Source organism: Coenobita brevimanus, chromosome 110 (assembly GCF_032717465.1).
Source record: "Coenobita brevimanus isolate Jiangsu-jjx chromosome 110, ASM3271746v2, whole genome shotgun sequence".
Taxonomy (NCBI): domain Eukaryota; kingdom Metazoa; phylum Arthropoda; class Malacostraca; order Decapoda; family Coenobitidae; genus Coenobita; species Coenobita brevimanus.
The window spans coordinates 12,857,860-12,882,422 of record NC_137063.1 but is presented as its reverse complement, the minus strand read 5'-3'; the positions used below and the strand labels follow the sequence as shown (position 1 = coordinate 12,882,422).

The 24,563-nt window shown below is 41.9% G+C and overlaps 1 protein-coding gene and 1 non-coding gene across 2 annotated transcripts in view; both read right to left on the bottom strand.

Moving 5' to 3' along the window:
• Positions 1-24,563, bottom strand: part of LOC145417308 (SID1 transmembrane family member 1-like) — an 87,354-nt gene that overhangs the window by 50,581 nt on the left and 12,210 nt on the right. The window lies entirely within an intron of this gene.
• LOC145417667 (5S ribosomal RNA) lies at positions 11,039-11,157 on the bottom strand. Its single transcript, XR_013900532.1, has one exon. It is a non-coding gene; the product is annotated as a 5S ribosomal RNA (ribosomal RNA).

Genomic DNA, 24,563 nt, shown 5'->3' with positions numbered 1-24,563 from the left:
ATGAATGGATCTTGAATTTGGCTCTCTCTTGTATTTTGTTTTTCTCTTGGAAGGAACGGTTTTGCGGGCTCATTGCCTTTAGTTCCTTCTTCCCCACATTAAAAAAAAAAAAAAAAAAAAAAAAGTACAAGTCCAGAAGCTGGGGCCCAACATCCAGACAGGACCACTATCTGGACCTGCCTATGGCTCTATTACGTCGGATATTGGAGGGATTACTGTATTAATAAAGGGGGGTAGACATAGCACAGGCCCCACTCACTGCACAGTCCCAAGTCCAGGCAATGGATCTGGGACCCCTAGCCCACCAGCTTACCAGTGGCTGTGGTAGTGGCCTCGGGGCACCCCGCCAGGACAGCTGCAGGGACACCCTCCAAGCACCTTGGCACTGCAACTATCCCGCCATTATACACCCACTGATAGGGCAGCCTCCTGGGGCGCTGCTCCCAGGTTCGGGCCCCTCTCTATTGGGCAGAAGCGGCAGCCTGGGAACTGCAATGCCCTGTACCCTCTAGCACAGGCCCGGGCCCCATCTCATCCTGGACCTAAGATCTATGCCGGCGGAACCCCCGTCACGCCTCCCCCCAGAAGTCCGCCACTAGGTAACGGGGGCAAAGTTTTCTGGCTGCATGCCCTTGCTGGCGCCAACCCTTGTAACGTAGTGGGATATGTTGTGTGAAATATAAAGTGCATGTGATGTAGTGCATAGATAGCTACAGGAAATGTTTGGGAGAGTATGCTGGTCTACTCCCCATGTTACTGTCACACTGAAAAAGTCAGCAAAGGGGGATGGTTAGATAGCTAGTGAAACAGGAGTTCCAGCTCTCCCTATCACCAGCATTCCCATTCCCCTCGGGAAAAGAAGTTGTATGCAGCCTTCGTGGATTGGAGAAAGCATATGACAGAGTAGATAAACAAGGAATGTGGAAAATCTAAAAAATATAAAGAGTAAATGGGACTTTGCTGAATGCCGTGAAGAGTATGTATAAGGAAGCTAAGGTTGCAATATGTGTGGATACTGAACTAAGTGAATTTTTCTATCAGAATGTTGGACTGAAACAGATATGTGTCAAGTCTCCATGGTTATTCAATCTGTATATGGAAGGGGTTATAAAAGAGATACAAGGAAGGGAAGTGGATGCTGGAGCATCCCTAATGAGAGTGGGCATGTTTGGATACTTCCTGTACTGTTGTTTGCAGATGAAACTGTATTGTTAAGTGCTGATGAAAGGGAAGGAATTGCAGTGCTTGGTGAATTAAACTGGGAGAGTGTATAAGAAAAGAAATCTAAACGTAAATGCAGGGAAAAGTAAAGTTATGGTCTTTGAGAGAAATGAAGTCACTGAATATACAGTGAGGTTGGATAATGAGGAAACAGAAAATGGGTAGTGCGATGATCAAGGATGGAAGTTTGGAGGATGAAGTGCTTGAAAGGGTACAACATGGAAAATAGGCTACTGGTTCTTTGAAAGCAGTGATAAGAAATAGGGAAGTGAACATGGATTGAATTCGCTGCATGATAGTATTATGATACCAACTGTAAAGTATGGAAGAGAAGCCTGGACCTTGCTGGAAGGACACAAGTTGAGTGACAGCAGTTGAAATGAGTTACGTGAGAGGAACATGTGGAGTTACATAGAGAGACAGACTGACAAAAAAAGAAGTGAATTAGAGTTATGGTGTCATGTGATAGAATACGTTAGGAGAAATACATTGAGGTGGTCTGGCTGTGTGGAAATGATGGAGAGTGAGAGACTAACGGGGAAAGTGTATGTGAGGGAAGTGGAGGGGAGGGAGAGGGAGGGGGAGGCTGAGGATGTGATGGGGGGATGGAGTGGAGAGGTGTATGACAGGGGAGAATGTGAGCTGGGGGGAGGGCAGTGAAATGGCAGGGGACAGGGCAACATGGAGGTGATTTGTTTGTGGCCACCCCTTATGGGATTAAGGTGTCTGGGAAAAGACAGATAGAAAGATACAGTACTGTATACTGCAGAGAAAGTAACTGATGATGATCACTTGAAAGTGAATTGGCTGAACTGTTCTAGAAGGTATTATTACAGAAAGACTGAATATTGATGAGATGCAGGTTGGGTTTATGCCTGGTAAATGGACCAACGATTCCATATTCATAGTTCGACAGCTTCAGGAAAAATATATATAGGAAAGAAATCTGTAATTTCTTTTTGTTGACTGAGAGAAAACTTTTGACAGAGTTCCTAAGGAGGTAGTGAAGTGGGCAATGAGAAAGTTTGGGATCGAAGAGTGACTGGTTAGAGTGGTTATGGCTATGTATGGGAGTGCTAGCACTCAGGTGAGAGTGAATAGATATTTGAGTGATGAATTTTCCATGAATGTTGGTGTGCAGCAAGGGGAAGTCTTGAGCTCCTTATTGTTTATCGTGGTGCTTGAAGCCCTCTCACATGACCTCAGAAATGTACTCTTCTCATAGGAGACAATGTATGCTGATTGCATACTGTTGACTGCAGATAATGAAAGGGAGTCGGAGGAAAGATTTAGGAAGTGGAGAGATGGTATGGGGAATAAGGGCTTGGGTTTAAAAGCCGATAAAACATGCCTCTCTCAGGGAGACTATATTCCACTTTGTTACAACCTGTAAACTTATCTGTTAAAGTAAAGGAAATGTAAAGGATTTAAAGATTCAATACTAGAAAATTGGTCATGTCTGCCATCTTGAATTTGTTTACAAAATTTTGAAAAAACAGGCATCAACCTCCTATATGGCTCTACAATCATACAATCATTTCAGGGAGCTGTTGCCTCTTCTGACACTGAGAGGGCTCTCTACTCTGTGCTAAAAGATCTTTGTATGCAGCATGTGTTAGGAGTGTAATGCTGTATGGTAGTGACCTCCTGCGCAGTAAAGGAGGAGGATTTTTGAAGGTCCAAATGTACAGAAATGACAATGATTAGGTGGATGTGCGGTGTGTCCTTGAGTGCGAGGACTGGGGGGCTGGGTTTATGATGGAAGAGTTAAGAGATGAGTGTATTCATGTTGTGATGAGGAGGGGTAGATTGAGGTGGTCTGGGCATGTGAAGAAGATGGAGGATGACAACTGAGTGCAGAAAGCGAGAAGTGTTAATGTTGGGGGTAGGGTTGCGAGAGGCAGACCGAAAAATACCTGGGACGTGGTCATTGAGCATGAAGTCAGGGATTAGAGACTGATTAGGGAAGCTGCTAGAGACTGAGAAACATGGAGAGCACCCATTAGGTGACCATGGCCGACGCATGCAAGCATGTTGGGGCCTTCAAAAATGAAACGAATCATTCAAAATATAAGAAAATTCCAACAAATGGTTTCTGAGATACAGCGTGGAACAGACAAAGTAAGATATACAGAGGGCCAGATATGACCTAACCTACGATTCCACTTCATAAGAAACAAAGTGGAAGAACAAGTGACTGTACCCAGGGCTGGTGGAGGTACTGTCAAAGCAGAGGGAGAGTGGCCATGTGTGGTTTGCTACAAGGGTGTGGGAAGTAAATCCATCTTGTCCAGTATCTGTGATAAGTGAGCACATAAGAAATGTAGTGGTATGAGAGGTAGACTACGAGATAATGCTGATTTCGTGTGTGCAGTATCAGGGAAAGCATGTGGAAATTGTCAGATGTGAAAGGACTGATCTTGTTGGGGAGCCTCTTGAGTGCATGGATGAGTTTTGTTACTTGGGAGACATATTATGTGCAGTGCTGGAGGTGGGGTTGGAGCTAGCTCTGTGGCTGGTTGGAAGAAGTTCAGAGAGCTGTTGCCTCTCCTGACACTGAGAGGGCTCACCCTCTGTGCTTAGGAATCTTTGTATACAGCATGTGTTAGGGGTGTAATACTCAATGGTAGTGATGTAGTGCTGCTCTCAGGTGTCTGCCCTTTCCTCTCCTCCTTTCATCCTCCTCTGTTTTTCTTTCCTTCATTCTTTCCTCATCCTTCTGCCTCTGGGTGACTTTACGTTCCCTCTTCTGTCTTTCTTTCCTTCATTCTTTCCTCTTCCTTCTGCCTACGAGTGACTCTACACTGAGTGACAAGCCAAATGGTTTCCTGTACACCAGGAAACCACTTACTACGCTGGGTGGTAACCGTATAACCAAATTCTGGCGCCTGGTGGTTTAGCGGGTAATTATGGCGCTCCAATCGGATTGAGCTGGTGAAGGTTTATATCCAAGGGGTGGTTGGGGTTTATTGCTCATGTAATGCCACTCAGGGATGAGTGAGGCTGATCACTCTCATCTTAAATGTCAGGACCAACTTGCCTAGCTCCAGGCTCCTATGCTCCTCATGGGGCAAGGTAGGATTGGATGATGGATGGATTGTGAGACCTGGGCAGTAAAGGAGGAGGATATTCATAGGCTCAAACATTAAAAAATGACAATGATTTGGTGGATGTGTAGTGCGTCCTTGAATGCGTGGCCTGAGGGGGGGTAGGTTTACGATTGATGAGTTAAGAGGAAGGATGGGACTGGAGTTTACTGGAATTCTCAGGAGGAGTGGATTAAGATGGTTTGGGCATGAAGAGAGAATGGGGGATGACAACTGGGTGCAGAAAGCCAGAAATGTGAACGTTAGGGGTAGGGTTGAGAGAGGCAGACTGAATGCAACCTGGGAGGAGGTCATAGAGAGTGATCTCAAGGATAAGGAACCGAACAGCGAGGCTGCCAGAGATCGAGCAGCATGGAGAGCTGCCATCTTGTGACCAAGGCTGACACACATGCAAGCATGTTGGAGCCTTTGTAAATGAAACAAAATGAAAAAAATGAAACAGCATTCACTTTCTCAACATGATCGACATCTCTTGATCTAGAAGGCCATCCATATTTGGGATTGTCTTCAGTGGATGTTCTTCCCAATCTGAACCTCTGGAAACACTTGTGACATTGTGTATGACTCAAACAATCCTCTCCATAAGCCTCTTGCAACATCTAAAAAGTCTCTGTAAAAGGTTTTCCTAATATGAAAGAGAATTTCCCACAAACAAATTGCTCTTCCAGATCCTTCATTGTTCAACTTGCATGAGATTGCCAAGTGCACTAAACATGTTCACTCAGGCACGTGTACCTCGATGACTAAGTGATGAGACATGATACGGTTAGTGTTAAACTAAAAATCAAAGTTGCTGCTAAACAGCACTCCCACTGCAATCAAGCTGTGCTGGATAGTTGGTGCGCAATTTTAAAAGTTCAATTACTTTTTGGACTGACCACGTACATATGCATTGTAAGGAGACAGGAGAGAGAGAGAGAAAGAGAGAGACCTAAAATTGATTAAAATATTTAGCACTGTAAAACTATACAGTGTACATATACAACAAAAGGTAGTGGTTTGAAAGAGGTTGTGAGTCTTGCTGCACACCATCAGCGTACACTTATGTACAGTTCTAAAATAAAGGATCCATTTGGTGTTTCCTTTACATATTTGATAAAAGTGGCAACAGAATGCTGTAAAAGTATAAGCAGAGCAGCACTTCTCACAGCCTGTGACCGCGGACAACATACATTCTTGTCTTTGGTTCGTGGGCAAAACATGCCCTCCCAGCACCCTTTCAGCACCCTTCCACTCCTGTCTCACTCTCTATCAACTGCATTACTCTGTTAATTTTACATGTCATTCCTCATTAACTCCAAAACAATAATAACAGTAATGATCACAGTGACATGTGTTTAGTATAAGAAAAAAAAAAAGCATTCAGACTAATCCCAACCAACAACAATGGTTAGAACGGAATTCAAACTCCTGGTGCTCCAGTAAGCCAGCTGGATACTGCCCAAACACTTGTCATCTGGAGACAAATCCACTGTTGCCTAATAGAAACTATAGACATACACTTGACTGTCTCAAAAATGGTAAATATATCCCAGACTGGGGAAAAAAAAAAAAACATTAGACAGGATTTTAAAAACTGCCAGATAGAGTAAATTTTAAAAATTTTCCCATTATGTTTTTTAAATCCTGTACATTTAGCAGAAAAACTAATTTTACAACACTATAAGAATCAGACAATGCTGGACGCCTCGTATGTGGCAGTTGTGTGATCGGGAATTTTACGTGTCCACTGCAGGCAGACAGTTCAACATTACTGCACAGGATGCATAATTGTATAAACTTTCAATTATCCGTTGTCGCAATATCTGGCCTAATGCAATATCTGGTGCTGCTGGCTCAGCTCTATTAAAGCAATTTCCGGCACAATTATGCAACATCTGGCACCAAAATAGGATGTAACCGGCAGTTCAGTGAATTACCCGTCGTTGAGGCCTACTGTATCAACCAGCTCATACTGTAATTGGCAGCCAACCAGTGCTGAATTATTGTACTGTATCATTATTTTCTTGTATTCTAAACTTAATTTTCTTTTACTCTTTTCTATTACTAGGTACAGTGATAGAAAAGAGGAAAATGTGCGAAAGAAGTGGAAAGTAGAGTGACACAAGGAAAGAAAGTAGCTGGTGCAATGAAGGCCTTGATAAGAAACAAAAGCTTGAGAGTTGCAGCTGCACGACGCTTATGTGAAGGAGAGTTAGTGCCAATTTTAATATATGGATGTGAGACTATGGTGGATGAAGTACGTGAAAGGGTACAGCAGGGAAGGAAGGTTGTTGGCACACTGAAAACAGTGATGAGAAATAGGGAGGTGAGTATGGAAGTTAAGAAGTCACTGCATGATGGTATTGTGATCCCTACCCTGACGTATGGAAGCGAGGCGTGGACCTTGCAAGAGGGGAACAAGTCAAGAGTGAGAGCAGTGGAAATGAGTTACTTGAGAGGAGCATGTGGAGTGACATGGAGGGACAGGTTGACGAATGAAGAAGTGAAGGAACGTTGTGGGGTAGATGTGGATGTGGTTGAAAAGATTAGGAGAAATACACTGAGGTGGTTTGGACATGTGGAGAGGATGGAGAATGAAAGACTGACTAAGAGGGTGTATGTAGGTGAGGTGGAGGGAGGGAGAGGGAGGGGTAGACCGAGGATGAGGTGGAGGGATGGAGTTGAGAGGTATATGAGGGAGGGGGGGGTGAGTTGGGGGGAGGGGAGTCAAATGGTGGGTGACAGAGTGACTTGGAGGCGTTTTGTCTGCGGCCACCCTTTGCGGGATTAGGGCGTCGGGCTATAGATAGATAGATAGATAGAGACTATGGTGTGGCATGAAAATAAAGAGTCAAGAGTGAGAGCAGTGGAGATGGGACTGCTGAGGAATGTATGTGGAGCAAAGAGAGTGGATAGGATACAAAATAATGTGATTTGTGAATGATGTGGAGAGAAGAAGTCTGTCGGCACCAGAATCAGAGAGAGTGACTGAGATGGTTTAGTCATGTGGAGAGAATGGATAACGACAGAGTGATGAAAAAGGTATATCTGAGCGAATTTGAAGGAGGGAGGAGGCAAGGTAGGCCAAGGAGAAAGTGAAGGGATATGGTGGATGTGTGTGTGAGGAAGAGAGGTTTGGAAGTCGGTGAAGCTAGGGGACTGACAAGAGATCGAGCTGGTTGGATGAATATTATGAGGAGAAGCGCATGATCAAGCATTTGGCACGTCTTTTTAACGTGACAGCATCCAGACTGACTCTATCGGTTATGTTTATGTGAAGCTACAGAACATGGCGAATGTTTTTGGCATATCAGATACAGCCAGGATTCCGGGGGCTTGAATGGTGAGTGAATGGAAGTGTGGCCTATTGGACTGGGCAAATTTGGGCTGCCTGGACATTTTTACTCACCCTGCCCTAAGGTGGGAAAGGAGGTCTGGATGATGATGATGATACTCATGGAAAAGTTTATAGGATAGAGGGTCAAGATGGATAATCACACATCAGTTCTGGGAAAATGTTGAGGTGTGCTTGGAAAAGTTTGAGAAGGATGAGGGAGTGTTTTTGACAGAAGATATGAATGGAAAAGTAGGGAATGTGAGGGTGGATGGGGTGGTCGGTGAATGGGGTGTGATGTGTAAGTGGATGAGAATGGCAGTGCTCTAGTGGACATTTGTGCAGGGCAGGGGTTGGTGGTAGCCAATACCCTCTTTTGGCACAAAATGATTCACAGGTATACATGGAGAGTGATGAGAAGGGTGGGTGATCATATGAATGAACGGAAGGAAATTAATGATTATGTGTGTATGGATGAAAGAATGAGAAGGTATGTAATGGATGCAAGAGCATACAGAGGCTGGGGGAGTGGACTTTCTGACCACCATTTGATAAAGGCGAAAGTCAAGGTTCAAGTGCAATGAAGGAATAGAAGGAGGGAACATCAGGAGGAGGCAGTCCATACAAGGAAGGTAGAAAGGTTGCAAAAGGATAGAAAAAAGGCAGAGTATAAGAGAGAAGAGGAGGAGCAATTGGGTAAATATGATTTGGAGGAGATGGGTGAGGTAGAAGGTGTGTGCAAGATATTCACTTTGGAAATCTGTGCAACATATGAGGTTGTGTGTGGGCTGAAGGGAAGGCAAAAGGGGGTGCAAGGAACAGCATGGAATGAAGAGGTGAGGCAAGCTGTAGTGCAAAAGAACAAAGCATATAGTGAGTGGATGGGAAGCAGAGACATGTAGGAAGTTGAGAAACAGAAGAGAGATATGTAGAGAGGAAGAGAGAGGTGAAAAGATTAGTATGAGACAATAAGAGAAGGGATGAGGAATTTGGAATGAATTACTGTATAGTGGAGAGAATGTAAGAAAATGTTATGGAACAAGGTACAGAGAGTTCGAGAGGGGTGATAAAGAAGTTAGTAAGGGAGTGAAAGATAAAAATGGTAGATTGATAGTAGAGAAGGGAGACAAAGTGAGCTGACAGAGAGAACACTTCAAGGAACTGTTAAACATAAGGAATGAAAGTAATGCAAGTATAAGTAGCTGGCGAATGCCTCGGAGAAGGAGGGTGGTGAGATGAGAGGAGGAGATCAGTACAATGGAAGTAGTGTAGGCAATGAAGAATGTTAAAATGGGAAAAGCCCCAGGAACTGATGGGTGTGTGGTGAAATGCAGAAGCATGGAGGAGAGATAGTAGTAGAATAGACATGGAAGATGTGCAGATTGGCCTGGGAGGAAGGTAGAGTCCCAGAGAATTGGAAGTCAGGTATAATTCTTCCCATGTACAAAGGAAAAGGGGAAAAAGAAGTGTGAGGTAATCATAAGGGCATTCGTCTTCTTAGTGTAATAGGCAAAGCATATGGTAGGATACTTTCTGACAGAGTCAGGGAAATAAAAAGGGAATTAGTTGAAGAACAGGGGAGTTTTTAGGGGGAAACAGGCTGTGTAGATCAGATATTCACCCTGAGGTCTTGAGTGGGAAAGTTTCTAAAGAAGGGAAAAAAGTTGTATGCAACCTTTATGGATCTGGAGAAAGCATTTGACAGAGTGGATAAACAAGGAATGTGAAAATATTAAGAATATGTGGAGTAAATGGGAAGTTGCTGAATGCCATGAAAAGAATGTATGAGGGTTCTGTGGCTGCAATGTGGATACTGAATAGAGTGAATAATTCTCTCTGACTGTTGGATTGAAACATGGATATGTCATGTCTCCATGGTTGTTCAATCTATACACTGATGGGGTTATGAAAAGAGATACAAGGTAGAGCATTGGACTCTGGAGTGGCCCTAATAAGAGAAGACAGAGTTTGGAAACTCCCTGTATAGTTGTTTGCAGATGATACTGCATCGTTAAGTGATGACGAAGGGGAACTGCAATGCTTGGTGAATGAGTCTGGGAGTGTAAGAAACAGAATCTAAAGGTGACAGTAAGGAAGAGTAAAGTTATGGTCTTCGACAGAAATGAAGCCACTGAATGTACAGTGAGGTTGGGTGATGAGGAAATGGAAAATGTGAGCACATTTATGTACTTGGGTAGTGTGATGAGAAAGACTGGAAATTTGAAGGATGAAGTGCTTGAAAGAGTACAATAAGGAAGAAAGGTTGCTGGTTCTTTCACAGCAGTGATAAGAAATAAGAAAATGCAGATGAAACTAAAAAAGTCACAGCATGATAGCGAATGAGAAGACAAGTGTTGGATGCAAGGCTGTGGAGAGGGTGGGGGAATGGAGTCTCGGACCATCACTTAGTGATGGCCAAGGTAGAGCTGCAAAGAAAGTGGTTGAGGAGATGAAGGGGAAGACAGGAAAGCAGCTCCTGTGAGAAGAGTGGAGAAATTGCAAGATAGTGAGAAAAGGACAGAGAATAAGAGCATAGTGGAAGAAAGATTGGGAAGGTATGAGCTAGAGCAGATGGAAGGGGTGGAAGACGTATGTAAGATATTCACGGAAGAGATAAGTGCAGCGTGTGAGGCGGTTTGTGGAGTGAGGAGGAGATGCAGGGTGTGCAAGGGACAGCATGGTGGAATGATGAGGTGAAACGAGCTGTGGAACAAAAGAAGAAGGCATATGGTGAATGGTTGGCGAGTAGAGGTAGGGGAGAAGATGAGAGAGAGAAGAGAGAGGTATATGTGAGCAGGAGAAGGGAGGTTAAGAGACTGGTGAAGGAGAGTAAGAAGAAAGTGGATGAAGAGTTTGGGAGGAATCTGAGTGTGAAATGGAGGGAGAGTAAGAAATTGTTTTGGAAGGAGGTAAAGAAAGTAAGGCAGTGTGAAAGGGGAAATAGTAGGGGAGTGAAAGATAGGAATTATAGATTGTTGGTGGAGAAGAGAGAGAAATTGAGGAGATGGAAGGAGCACTTTGAGGATTTGTTGAATGTAGAGAGTGATAGCAGTGTGAGTATAAGTGGTTGCAGAATGGCTGGGAGAAGAAGAGATGAGAGGAGGGAGGAAGAGATCAGTAGGTCGGACGTAGTGGAAGCGATGAAGAAGATTAAGCTGAGAAAGGCCCCAGGAATTGATGAAGTGTGTGGTGAAATGCTTAGGTATGGGGGTGAGATTGTTGTGGAGTGGATATGGAAGTTGTGTAGATTGGCTTGGGAAGAGGGAAGGGTTCCATTCATTCATTCATTCATTGCCAGACGCCATGTATCCCAGACAGGGTGGCCAAGGGCTTAGAGTTAATTGTTTTACAGGGAGGGGCACTAATCCTCCACCAACCCCACTGGACATAGGGATGCCAACAGCATCTGGTGTTCCCAGGCGGTCACCCATCCAAGTACTAACCAGACCCAACGTTGCTTAACTTCGCTGATCGAACGGGAAGCGGTGTACTCAATGTGGTATGGCCATTGGCTGGAAATCAGGTATAATTGTTCCTCTGTACAAAGGAAAAGGGGAGAGAGAAGTATGTGGTAACCATAGGGGTATTTGCCTTCTTAGTGTGACTGGTAAAATATATGGTAGCATACTCATTGACAGGGTTAGGCATATGACAGAGGAGCTAGTTGGAGAAGAACAAGGGGGATTTAGGAAGGGAAAAGGGTGTGTAGATCAGATATTTCTTCTAAGATGTTTAGTGGAGAAGTATCTAGAGAAGGGAAGGAAAGTGTATGCTGCCTTCATGGACTTGGAGAAAGCTTATGACAGAATAGATAGGCAAGGTATGTGGAAGGTATTAAGAATATATGGAGTGGAGGGGAAATTGTCGAGTGCTGTGAAGAGTATGTACAAGGGAGCTAGGGCTACGGTGCGAGTGGATGGTGAGCTGAGTGAGTTCTTTGATCTCAATGTGGGACTGAAACAGGGGTGTGTGATGTCTCCATGGCTGTTTAATATATATATGGATGGGGTTGTAAAGGAGGTGCAAGGTAGGGCAGTGGATGTGGGGGTGGCCCTAATGAATGAGGGTGAGATTTGGAAGCTTCTGGTGTTGCTGTTTGCTGATGATACAGTATTGTTGAGTGAAGATGAATGGGAGTTGCAAGGTTTGGTGAGTGAATTTGGGACAGTGTGTAGGAGGAGGAAGCTGAAAGTTAATTTAAACAAAAGTAAAGTTATGGTGTTTGAGAGGAATGAAGTCACAGAGTGTGCAGTGAGGTTGGATGGTGAGGATATGGAGAATGTGAGTGCATTCAAGTACTTGGGTAGTGTGATGAGTAAGGATGGAACTTTGGGGGATGAAGTACGTGAAAGGGTACAGCAGGGAAGATAGGTTGTTGGTACACTGAAAGCAGTGATGAGAAATAGGGAGGTGAGTATGGAAGTTAAGAAGTCACTGCATGATGGTATTGTGATCCCTACCCTGACGTATGGAAGTGAGGCGTGGACCTTGCAAGAGGGGAACAAGTCAAGAGTGAGAGCAGTGGAAATGAGTTACTTGAAAGGAGCATGTGGAGCGACGTGGAGGGACAGGTTGACGAATGAAGAAGTGAAGGAACGTTGTGGGGTAGATGTGGATGTGGTTGAAAAGATTAGGAGAAATACACTGAGGTGGTTTGGACATGTGGAGAGAATGGAGAATGAAAGACTGACTAAGAGGGTGTATGTAGGTGAGGTGGAGGGAGGGAGAGGGAGGGGTAGACCGAGGATGAGGTGGAGGGATGGAGATGAGAGGTATATGAGGGAGGGGGGGTGAGTTGGGGGGAGAGTAGTCAAATGGTGGGTGACAGAGTGACTTGGAGGCGTTTTGTCTGCGGCCACCCTTTGCGGGATTAGGGCGTCGGGCTATAGATAGATAGATAGATAGATGATAGTATCATGATACCAACTCTAATATATGGAAGCAATGCTTGGACATTGTTGGAAGGACAAGTCAATAGTGAAAGCAGTGGAAATGAGTTACTTGGGAGGAACATGTGGAGTTACATGTAGAGACAGACACAAATGAGGAAATGAAGAAGCATTGTGGTGTGGATGTGGATGTGATAGAAAGTATTATGAGAGATACAATGAGATGGTTTGGGCATGTGGAGAGGATGGAGAATGAGAGACTAACGAGGAGAGTATATGTGAATGAGGTGGAGGGGGGGAGAGGCAGGGGGAGGCCGAGGATGAGATGGTGGGGTGGAGTGGAGAGGTATATGAGAGAGGGGGATGTGAGCTGGGGGGAGGGCAGTGAAATAGTGGGGGACAGGGCGACACTGAGGTGATTTGTTTGTGGCCATCCCTTATGGGATTAAGGTGTCTAGCAATTGACAGACAGACTTATATTAGGAAAGGTGCTTTAATTTATTTTTTACCCGTACACACCAGGGGTTTTTCGATGTCGCATGCTTCTCTCTACGAGGGACTTCCGTGATTTTGGAAAAAAAATACCCTAACTTCAAACCCTAAAATATAGACAGAGAAGAAATTAAAGATACATATGACTCACCAACTCTTCCTCTTTCAAATGAAAGTATCTCTACCTCTCCAGGTGGTCCTGTTGATGAGTAAGGATAAGGTAAAGTTCAAAGGGTGGCAGGAAGACGCTTGCGGCTATACACGTGAACCCTTTGCTCCATGCCCAAAATCGTGACGGCTATACACGGCAACCGGTGCATAGGAGTTAAAGAAAAGATTCCAAAACTTTAGAAACAATGGATGTTAAGCAATAAAGCAACAGTTACAAGGCTGGGAACAATAATCCTTTTTCGGGACAAGCTGAAAGGGAGCAAACTTCCAAAAGGTACAAGTCAACAGACAAAAAGTGAAAAAGTTGACCTAGGCAGGGTGTAAGCACAGAAGTACAGTTCTTCAGAACAAAAAGGAGGTTCCCCATCCGGCTTCTATCCCTTGTTATTACTCAAGTCAGTGAGGACAGAAAGTACATCAACTGAAGACATTTTGATGTTAGTCAGGGAGAAGCCGGGGGTGGTAGAGATGGAGAAGCAGCACTGAAATCATCTGAGATGGAATTTGAGGAGAAAGTCTGAGCAAAGAGTTGTCTTTTCTGTAGAAGAAACAGCTTCTGAGCCATCAAAGTGGAAAAGAGGGAAGGAGGTAAAAGTTAGTTGTTTGAAACACTTTTAGCAAGGTGCCAAAAGGAGTGGGAAGAATTTAAGTCAGACAGATCAGGGCAGTTAGTACAAATAAAATAATTCTTGGCAGAGTGAAGAACACACTTAGCACAATTCTGGGGAAAAAAACATAAAAGAGTGAAGAGTGGGTTGGTGCTGGTACCTTTTGTAGGCCTTCTCCATGTTGTGGACAGCATTAGAAGAGGCATGATTAAACCAAGTTCTTTTTTTCCCATCAGTCAAAGGCTACGAGTAAGGAATGTATACTTCTATGCCTGAAAGAATAACTTCTCTAATGTGCAAGGCACATTCAGATGGCTTTCAGCCATGGAAGAGGTACTCAATAAATCAAAGTACTGCCATAGGGCTTCCCAACTAGCAGTCCCAAAGTGCTAAAGCTGCTGCTTCTTGGGAGGTTCCACAGGTCTTACAGTAGCAACAAGACAGGTTAAAGTGATAAGGTTGTGACTGGAGAAGTCCAATGGAGAAAAAATATTAGAGTAAGCAGAAGGAATAATTAGAAAACGTCAAAAATGTTGGAACCTCCTCCAAGGTGGTCAGGGATACAGGTAGGGTGCTGTACAAGCTGCCCTGGTCTGGGATTGGCTTGTTCAACAGACAGATCTGTGAATCGAGATGAGATCCGAAGGTGGTGGTGACCATTAAAATCAAACAGAATGGAGATTTCAGAGAAAGGAAAAATTGACAGAATGTGTTCCCTGTTGGAAGAAAGAAAGTAGAAAAATTTTTCATAGCTGGCTGAATTAGGGGATAAGAAACCTGAGGAGATACATTTAGCCAGAGAATGCCAGGACAGTCAAAGCCACAAAGCACAGAATTCAAAGGATTCAAGTTCAGGAACACGAGTAAGATATATTGTTACGTACATACACAACAAAAACCTTGGCTTTGAAGAGAGTACAGAGAATGTTGGAGGATCCAGAGAAGGGTCTACTCTCACACCTCAGTCAGCTGAGTCTCAGTAAGGAAGAAAATGTTAGGTGTAGAGGAAATGAGGTGGTGTTCAACAGAAAGAAAATTTGAGGAAAGACCACAGAAGTTGCAGAAATTAAAAGAAAGTGAGTCAGACACAGGTCCCATGCATCTCACTTGGTCATCACAAGGAGAGGGGTGGGTGGGGGAGACATTTATGATCCCCTCTACCCCACCCAGGACTCCAAGGCTGGGTGCTGAGATGCCATTTAAGCAAATTTTGGAACAGCAAATGTGGTGTATAATGTGCATGTTGTCTGGTGTAGACAGAAAGGGGAAAATGTAGAGAAGAGTATGCTGGCCTACTCCTTGTATTAACCACTGAAATGTTCACCAAAGGGGGATGATCAGACACTAGTCCTGACAGCTGGTGAAATGGGAGCTCAAACTTTCCATGTTACTAGCTTTCCATCTACCTCATAAGTACTGCCATGTTCAGCTGGTGCTAAGACTACTCCCTGTCCTACTGATGACTTGGTGATGATTGCAGTGAATGAGAGGGAAGGTGAGGAAACATGAAAGAAGTGGAAAAATGAAATGGGTTACAAAGAAGGTTTGAGAAAAAAAATGCCAATAAAACAAGGAATGATATCTAGTTCTGGTGGGAATAGTGATATTCAAGTCAGGCTACAAAATAATGGTGTGTGTGTGTGTGTGTGTGTGTGTGTGTGTGTGTGTGTGTGTGTTCTTACCTAATTGTATCTTTACAGGAATGAGTCAAGCTCGTACTGTCCCGTGTCTTAAACCATATTTATCGTACATATCCTCAAATTTGTGAATTGTTTTGGCACACACTATTTCATTCGGTAGTGCATTCCATTGATCAATTGCTCTGTTTGGGAAACTGAATTTCCTTACGTCTTTATCACCTCTCTTCTTATGCAGTTTTTTGCAGTGTCCTCTTGCTGATGCTTCTCCATATGTTAAGTAATCATTTATGTCTATTTTCTCCTTTCCTGATATGCACTTATATAGCATTATCATGTCACCTCTTTTCCTTCTCTCCTGTAGTGTTGGTAGATTCAGTTTATTTAGTCTTTCTTCGTAGCTTAGGTCCCTTAAGCTTGGTATCCATCTTGTAGCGGCCCTTTGAACTTTTTCAATCCTGTCTATATGCTTTTTGAGATGAGGACTCCAGACTACTGATGCATATTCCAGGGTTGGTCTAATGAATGATGTTATTATCCTTCTTAGCATGTCTTCATTTATGTATGTGAATGCTATTCTCATATTTGCAAGCAGTGTATACATGTTCCGTACCTTCTCGCTGATGTGGTCAGCCGGAGATAGTCTGTTATTGATAATCACACCTAGGTCCTTCTCTCTTTCTGATGTGTATAGGGTTTTATTTCCTAACTTATAATCCCAATCAGGTCTTTTTCCACTTTTACCAAACTTCATTACATGACACTTGTCCACACTGAATTCCATTTGCCATGTACTACTCCATTCATGAAATTTATTTCATTCTTCTTGTAGCTCCCTACAAGAGTCTGTGCTAGTAATTCTCCTCTGTATTTTTGCATCATCTGCAAACATATTCAGATAGCTCTCATTTCCAGTGTTACTGTTTATATCATTTATATACACTAAAAACATGATTGGTGCCAGCACCGAACCCTGTGGTACTCCACTAGTCACTTCTTTCCATGATGAGTAGTTTCCTCTTAGTACTGTCCTCAGTTCTCTTTTTATGAGAAAGTCTTGCATCCAACAAAACAGTTTGCCTCGAATTCCTCCTTGATGGTACAGTTTCCATAAAAGTCTTTGGTGTGGTACTGTGTCAAAAGCTTTCTTGAAATCTAAATAGATACTGTCCACCCATCCTTCCCTTTCCTGTATTGTGTTTGTTACTCTGTCATAGTAGCTCAACAGATTAGTAACACATGATTTTCCTTTTCTGAAACCAAACTGTCTTTCTGTTATCATACTGTGTTCTTCTAGATGATTTACCCAAGCTTTTCTTATAAGTTTTTCTAATACTGTACCTTGCTTACAACACTGGTCAGTGATACTGGTCGATAGTTGAGAGGATTTTGTCTATTTCCTTTCTTGAATAAGGGGACTATATTTGCTTTTTTCCAAATATCAGGTAGTTTCCCTTGACTCAAGGATTTCTTGAAAATTAAAAATAATGGTTTACTTAACTCCTTTGCACATTCTCGTAATACCCAACATGAAATTTCATCAGGACCACTTGCTTTTCCTCTGTCTAATCTACTTAACTCCTCCTGTATTACTTTTTCTGCTATTTGTATATCTGGTAGTATGTGTGGACATGCGTGTTCCACATAGTCCCTCTCAAAATGTTTTTCTTCTGTAAAAACTAATTGGAAATTCTTATTTAGTGCTTCACAAATATCTTTCTCTTGTGTATAAGTGATTCCCTCGTCCGTAATGGATTGTATTATATCTTTTACTTTGGTTTTGCTTCTGATATAGCTGTAAAACAGCTTTGGTTGATCACTCCTTTTATTTATTATATCCTCCTCAAACTGTTTCTGGGCTTCCCTCCTTATTCTTGTATAGTCGTTTCTTGCCTGTTTGTAATTATTATACGCCCTTTCACTATTGTGTCTTCTGTATCTATTCCACAACAAATCTCTTCTTTCTTTTGATTTTTTACATTCTGTATTGAACCATTTCTGTATTTTCTTATCTGCTTCTTTGTGCAGTGGGATGTACTTCTGGACTCCTATTTCATAAAATTCACAAAAATTTTTATATACAGCATTTAAATCTTCTCCTCTAAGCTCATTTTCCCCATCAACTTCTAAGAAATACAGTACTTCTTTAGGTCTTGATAATTTCCCTTTTTATAGTTTAGGCTCTTTTTGTAACTGTCATTGCTGTTTACTATGTCATATGCTATCCTGCATGATCGCTTTTGCCGAGTGGATGGTGATATATTAAACTGTCAATGTCATTTTCTTGCCTAGTAAATATTAGATCTAGCACTGAAGGTACATCAAGTCCTCTTTTTCTGGTGGTTTCCCTCACATGTTGCGTTAAGAAAAACTCTTGTACGAGATCCAGGAGCTTTTGGTCCCAACAGCTTTCTTGGCTATTTATATCTAGAGTATTCCAATTTATATTTGTATTGAAGTCCCCAGTTAGTATAATTCTTTCCGATTTCTCTTCCATTTTATGTAGCAATGATCTTATACTCTGAATTGTACTCTCTACCTGGTCCTCATATTCGTCTCTTTCCCATGTGTTTGATCTGGGTGGCATGTACAAATTGGCTACAATTACTTTACCTTCAGATGTGTCGCTCTCTACTGCAATCAGTTCTACTTGTGATGGTATATCTAGGTTTATTTCCTTGACTTTTAGATTTTTCTTAGTTAATATTATAATTCCTCCTCCTTTTTTTAAATTTCTGTCTCTTCTCCATATATTGTATTCCTCTAAGTTTAGTATGTCACTGGATATCCTTGGTGTTAATTTTGTCTCAGTTAGGCATATTATTTGTGGTTCATTTTCTCTGACATAATCATTCATCTCTAGTAATTTCGATACCATTCCATCCACATTTGAGTACATCAACTTTATCATCTTGTTTATATACTTGTCATGACATGGTTCTACTACCTTCCTCCTTTTTCTTCCATCCTGTTTGTGTACCACTTTCGTACCTGCAATCCTATTACTTTGTAAAAAAATTTCTTCTTCTCCTCTTCTGATCTTCCCTCATTTTTTGTTTTTGCTTCCTCCCTTTTCTCTTTCAGTAATTCCAGTTCCTCTTGTGTTAGGCATCTTTTTATCCATACATTTTTTAACCCCTCTTTTTCCATAAGATTCTTTGCATTTTTTAGTATCTCTTCCACAGTGTTTACACTCTGGAAAGTCACCTTTAGAGGTCTTGTCTTGCTTTTCTCGTATTTCCCTAACCTTTTGTGTTCCTCTATGTCTTTACTACAGATTTCCTCTGATACTTCTTTCAGTAAGCTCATTACATTTGCCATCTCCTTTTTGTCTCTAGTGATCTTGTTTTTAACTTCTTCCTCTTCTATACCAGTGATTACTATTGATTTATTTATCTCTACTGAATCTCTGACTAACTTCGGATTGTTTTGGATTATTCTTTTCACTTTCTTTTTAATGCTTTTTTCCTCCACTCTTGTTTCTAAGTCTTTCTTTACTTTCACCATTTCAGCATACGTGGTTTCTACATCATTTTTGTAGCTTTGCACAGCTTCATTCACCTGTGTTATCTTCTCCTCAATATCACTGCTCTGGTCCATAAGACTGCTTGCTTGCCTAATTGTCTCTGTGTTATTTTTGAATTCTTCCATAACACTCTCGTGATTGACTACTGTACTTGCCATTTCACTCACTTTCTTCCTAAGCGTACTCAATTCCACGGTTAGTTCACTGATGGTTGTGTCTTTCTTATTGGCCTCCCTTCCTAGTTTTTCTATCTCTTCCTTTTGCAAGTGCATTTGCTTCTTTATTTCATCAATTTCATTTTTGAAAGCCATTTCTAGTTTGTGTACACGTTCAACCAGTCTATTGTGAGTCTCCACTTCAACCAGTTCTTGGTAGAAATCATCATTTTGCTTTTTACTTTTATCCCTTTTCTTTTCCAAATTTGTTTTACTGAAGTATGTATCCTTTTTGTAATACTAAATGAACAGAGTATGTACTTACAGAGTATGTACACTTTCCCTGTGTTGCTGTAGTCTAAACAAACCCAGCTGACTCAGCGCATCGTGGTTCTTTGTTTTGTTTGAACCAGTCTTATTTAAACTAATTATTTCTTTTCCTTTTAATAATGAAAAATCATTTAGTCTAACCTGGTACAGAGCTTGACTCATTCAAAGATACTAATTTAGGTAATGCCACTGGCCGCGTTGGTCTGGTACGGAGCGCCGATGACGGACGTCTACCTCCGATGTGTGTGTGTGTGTGTGTGTCTGTGTGTGTGTGTGTGTGTGTGTGTGTGTGTGTGTGTGTGTGTGTGTGTGTGTGTGTGTGTTCTTACCTAATTGTATCTTTACAGGAATGAGTCAAGCTCGTACTGTCCTGTGTCTTAAACCATATTTATCGTACATATCCTTAAATTTGTGAATTGTTTTGGCACACACTATTTCATTCGGTAGTGCATTCCATTGATCAATTGCTCTGTTTGGGAAACTGAATTTCCTTACGTCTTTATCACCTCTCTTCTTATGCAGTTTTTTGCAGTGTCCTCTTGCTGATGCTTCTCCATATGTTAAGTAATTATTTATGTCTATTTTCTCCTTTCCTGATATGCACTTATATAGCATTACTATGTCACCTCTTTTCCTTCTCTCCTGTAGTGTTGGTAGATTCAGTTTATTTAGTCTTTCTTCGTTGCTTAGGTCCCTTAAGCTGGTATCCATCTTGTAGCGGCCCTTTGAACTTTTTCAATTTTGTCTATATGCTTTTTGAGATGAGGACTCCAGACTACTGATGCATATTCCAGGGTTGGTCTAATGAATGATGTTATTATCTTTCTTAGCATGTCTTCATTTATGTATGTGAATGCTATTCTCATATTTGCAAGCAGTGTATACATGTTCCGTACCTTCTCGCTGATGTGGTCAGCCGGAGATAGTCTGTTATTGATAATCACACCTAGTTCTTTCTCTCTTTCTGATGTGTATAGGGTTTTATTTCCTAACTTATAATCCCAATCAGGTCTTTTTCTAGTTTTACCAAACTTGATCACATGACACTTGTCCACATTGAATTCCATTTGCCATGTACTACTCCATTCATGAAGTTTATTTAATTCTTCTCGTAGCTCTTTACAAGAGTCTGTGTTAGTAATTCTCCTTTGTATTTTTGCATCATCTGCAAACATATTCAGATAGCTCTCATTTCCAGTGTTATTGTTTATATCATTTATATACACTGAAAACATGATTGGTGCCAGCACTGAACCCTGTGGTACTCCACTAGTCACTTCTTTCCATGATGAGTAGTTTCCTCTTAGTACTGTCCTCATTTCTCTTTTTATGAGAAAGTCTTGGATCCAACAAAACAGTTTGCCTCGAATTCCTCCTTGATGGTACAGTTTCCATAAAAGTCTTTGGTGTGGTACTGTGTCAAAAGCTTTCTTGAAATCTAAATAGATACTGTCCACCCATCCTTCCCTTTCCTGTATTGTGTTTGTTACTCTGTCATAGTAGCTCAACAGATTAGTAACACATGATTTTCCTTTTCTGAAACCAAACTGTCTTTCTGTGTGTGTGTGTGTGTGTGTGTGTGTGTGTGTGTGTGTGTGTGTGTGTGTGTGTGTGTGTGTGTGTGTGTGTGTGTGTGTGTGTTTACCTATTTGTATTTACCTACTTGCAGTATACAGGAATTGGGCTAAGCTCATGTTGTCCTGTCTCCATATCTACATTTACCCAGCCAAGTTTTAAACACACGAATGTTTTTTGCCTGCATCACCTCTTCATCTAAGTCATTCCAAATACCTATGCTTCTGTTCGGGAAACTGAACCTTTTAAGATCATTAAGACATCTACTTTCCTCTTGTTCTTCCATCATCCAACACAAGAAGATCCTCTCTGTCCACCCTTTCCAGTTCTCTTACATTTCTAAACATCGTGATCAAGTCACCTCTTTCCTTTCTCTCGCGTAGTGTTGGTAACTTCTATTTTTCCAATCTCTCCTCATAGGTCAGTTCCCTTAGGCATGGTATCATCCTTGCTGCCATCTACTGAACCCTCTCCAGTTTATCAATATGCCTCTCCAAATGAGGTGACCATACCACAGCCGCATATTCTAGTTTTGGTCATATCACGCTCACTATCAATTCCCTCAGCATTTCCTCATCCATATAATTAAAAGCCACTCCCATGTTAGTTAGTAATTCATAAGCGCCTCCAATGATTCTGTTTATATGCTTTTCTGGTGACAAGTCACCCTGAATAATCACTCCCAAGTCCTTCTTATCTTTTCTTTTACTAATTATCTCATTGCCCATTTTATATGGCCAGTGCAGTCTTTTTTCATTTACACTCAATCCTTGTAAATCGCGGCAATTTGGGTCAGGACCACTGCCGTGATTTACGAATTCCGTGATTTATAAATAATAACTCTTATGTGAAAAATTAATTTGGGTCTGGACTTTGGTCAACCCGCCTCCACAGCACCCTACCTACACCTATCTAGGCACCATCAAACACAAACATACAAATTTAGGAATGTTCAGTGCATGTATTAACCCACGCTGTCCCGGTGACGTGAATTAACGCGGCAACATTGCAAGGTCCCTAATTTGCACAATTTTCAATTTTCGCGAGTGATTTTGCGAGTGATTTTTGGCACGTATACACGCGACACCTTCCTCTATTCCTCTACAAGATGCCAAGCAGGAACAATGCCTTACACCGCATAACCTCTCCCCCCCCCCCCTGCATGCCATTGTCTCGGAAATTCACCTGTTACCAGTGACCTGGCCAATAAAGACATTCAGGGCCAGAGTGATTCCCCAATCGATGACAATGTGGAGGACAATGTTTACATAGCATTAGAGGAAGAAATGATGATCAGGTAATGTGGGAAAAAAAAGGTCATGAATGGTGACGAGTTGGTGAGTGAAACAATGCTTATAATGCCTATATTACTGTTTGAAAACCAATATACCCTTGTACTACATATAAATTTGTACCAAGTAAATAAATAAATACTGTTTATGAGTGGATAAAATAGTTACCCTCCCATAGAACTCATTTTCTTTGGTGCCAGCCTGTTAGAAAACCCAGTCAGGTAAGGAAGGACTTGTACCTAAAATGGGTATTTTAAACCTCAGGTGAGCGATTTCTCTATGAATTTTTGATGTTTCTCACCAAAAGTGGATGTTTGAGCCAAAAAAAAAAAAAAGGTCCAAAAACGTCAGGATGGGGCGGGTTAAATAGAAATATGCCATGTTAAGGGATCTCACCTTAATCCTATGATGAAATTGCTTAAGTGAATGGAGTGGGGTGGTGTTGGGAAGAACTCAGAACCTCTCAGCACTTGTTCTTCCCAAACTCTTTCGCTTGCGTTGAAAACTTCTCTCCCCTCTCAACACGACGAATGAGTACCAAACGTTGACCGTACAACAACTGAGGCAGCTTCTTGATGCCATACTGCTTGGAGCGCATCATCGTGGGGTCGGAAGGGGCCATGGCATGTAGGAGGCGGGGGGATGTTGCACAAAAAAGGCAGGTAACTCTCATACGCCACAGCGACGGTCTGTAGTGTGCAGACTGGCGGGACAAGAACAACAACAACATGGCGAAATTAGTATGCACATATGCCACCAGGGACACGTGGTGACTGGTTGTTGGGTCGTGATTTTCAGTTTGAATGCTGTGGTGTATGGTTCTCCTCGGAAAAGGCCCACTTGGGTGCCTAGGTCCGTGATTTTCGTGACTTAACAGTGATTTAAGGTTGCCAGCAGTCTGACGGCCACCTAGCCATGATTTACAAATCATGATTTATGAACACGCGATTTACGAGAATTGAGTGTATTCCCATTTCTAACATAGGACACTTCTTGGAATTAAAATCCATTTTTCAAGTCTGGCTCCAACTGTGGAGTTTGTCCAAGTCCTCTTGCAGTGTTTTACAAATGTTAATGCATTAAATATGTTTCATGATTTTAGCATCATCTGCAAACATACTTATGTAACAATTTAAACCTTCTGGCAAATCATTTATATATATCAGAAACATTACTGGAGCTAAGACAGAGCCCTAGGGTAGTGTGTGTGTGTGTGTGTGTGTGTGTGTGTGTGTGTGTGTGTGTGTGTGTGTGTGTGTGTGTGTGTGTATTTACCTAGTAACCAATTTGTAGTATACAGGAATTGAGCAATGCTCGTGTTGTCCTGTCTCCATATCCACATTTATCTAGTCTACTTTTACACACATGAATGTTTTTCGCCTGCACCACCTCTTCGTCTAGTCGTTCCAAATAGGCCTATTTATGTATTTACCTAATATACCTAACTGTAATATACATGAAATGTGCTATGCTCGTGGATTCCCGTCGCTGTTTCTCAGCAAGTCAAATTTAGTTTTAAACCGTTTAAGTTTTTAGACTGGACGATTTCTTTGTCCAGGCTATTCCACAGGTCTATACTTCTATAAGGAAAGCTATATTTCTTGATATCCTTCAAGCAGCTTGACTTCTTATATTTCATTCCGTGTCCTCTTGTTGCTCTCTTATCCCATATAAACAGATCTTCTCGGTCAAATTTATTTACTCCTATCATGGTCCTGAACACTGCAATCATGTCTCCCCTCTGTCTCCTTTCCTCTAAGGAAGGCAAATTCAGCTTTTCTAGCCTCTCTCTGTGTGACAGATCTGCCAGACTGGGGACTATCTTGGTTGCTGTTCTTTGTATTCTCTCAATCATGTTTATATCTTTCCTTTTGTATGGAAACCACACTACCGCTGCATATTCTAACCTGGGGCGGATCATGGCCATTATCAATTTTTTCATCATCTCCTCATCTATATAATGAAATGCTACTCTTACATTAGTCAAGAGTTTATACGTCTCTCTAATTATCATGTTAATATGTTTTTCAGGTGACAAACTATCTTAAACCAACACTCCCAAATCTTCCTCTTCTCTCGTTTTTGTGATTAATTCATTACCCAACAAATAATTCAGTGATGGCCTCTTGGTACTTTTACCCATTTCCAATATTTTACATTTCTTTACATTAAATTTCATTTCCCACATCCGGCTCCAATTATGTATCCTATCCAGATCCTCCTGCAGCATTTTACAATCCTCCT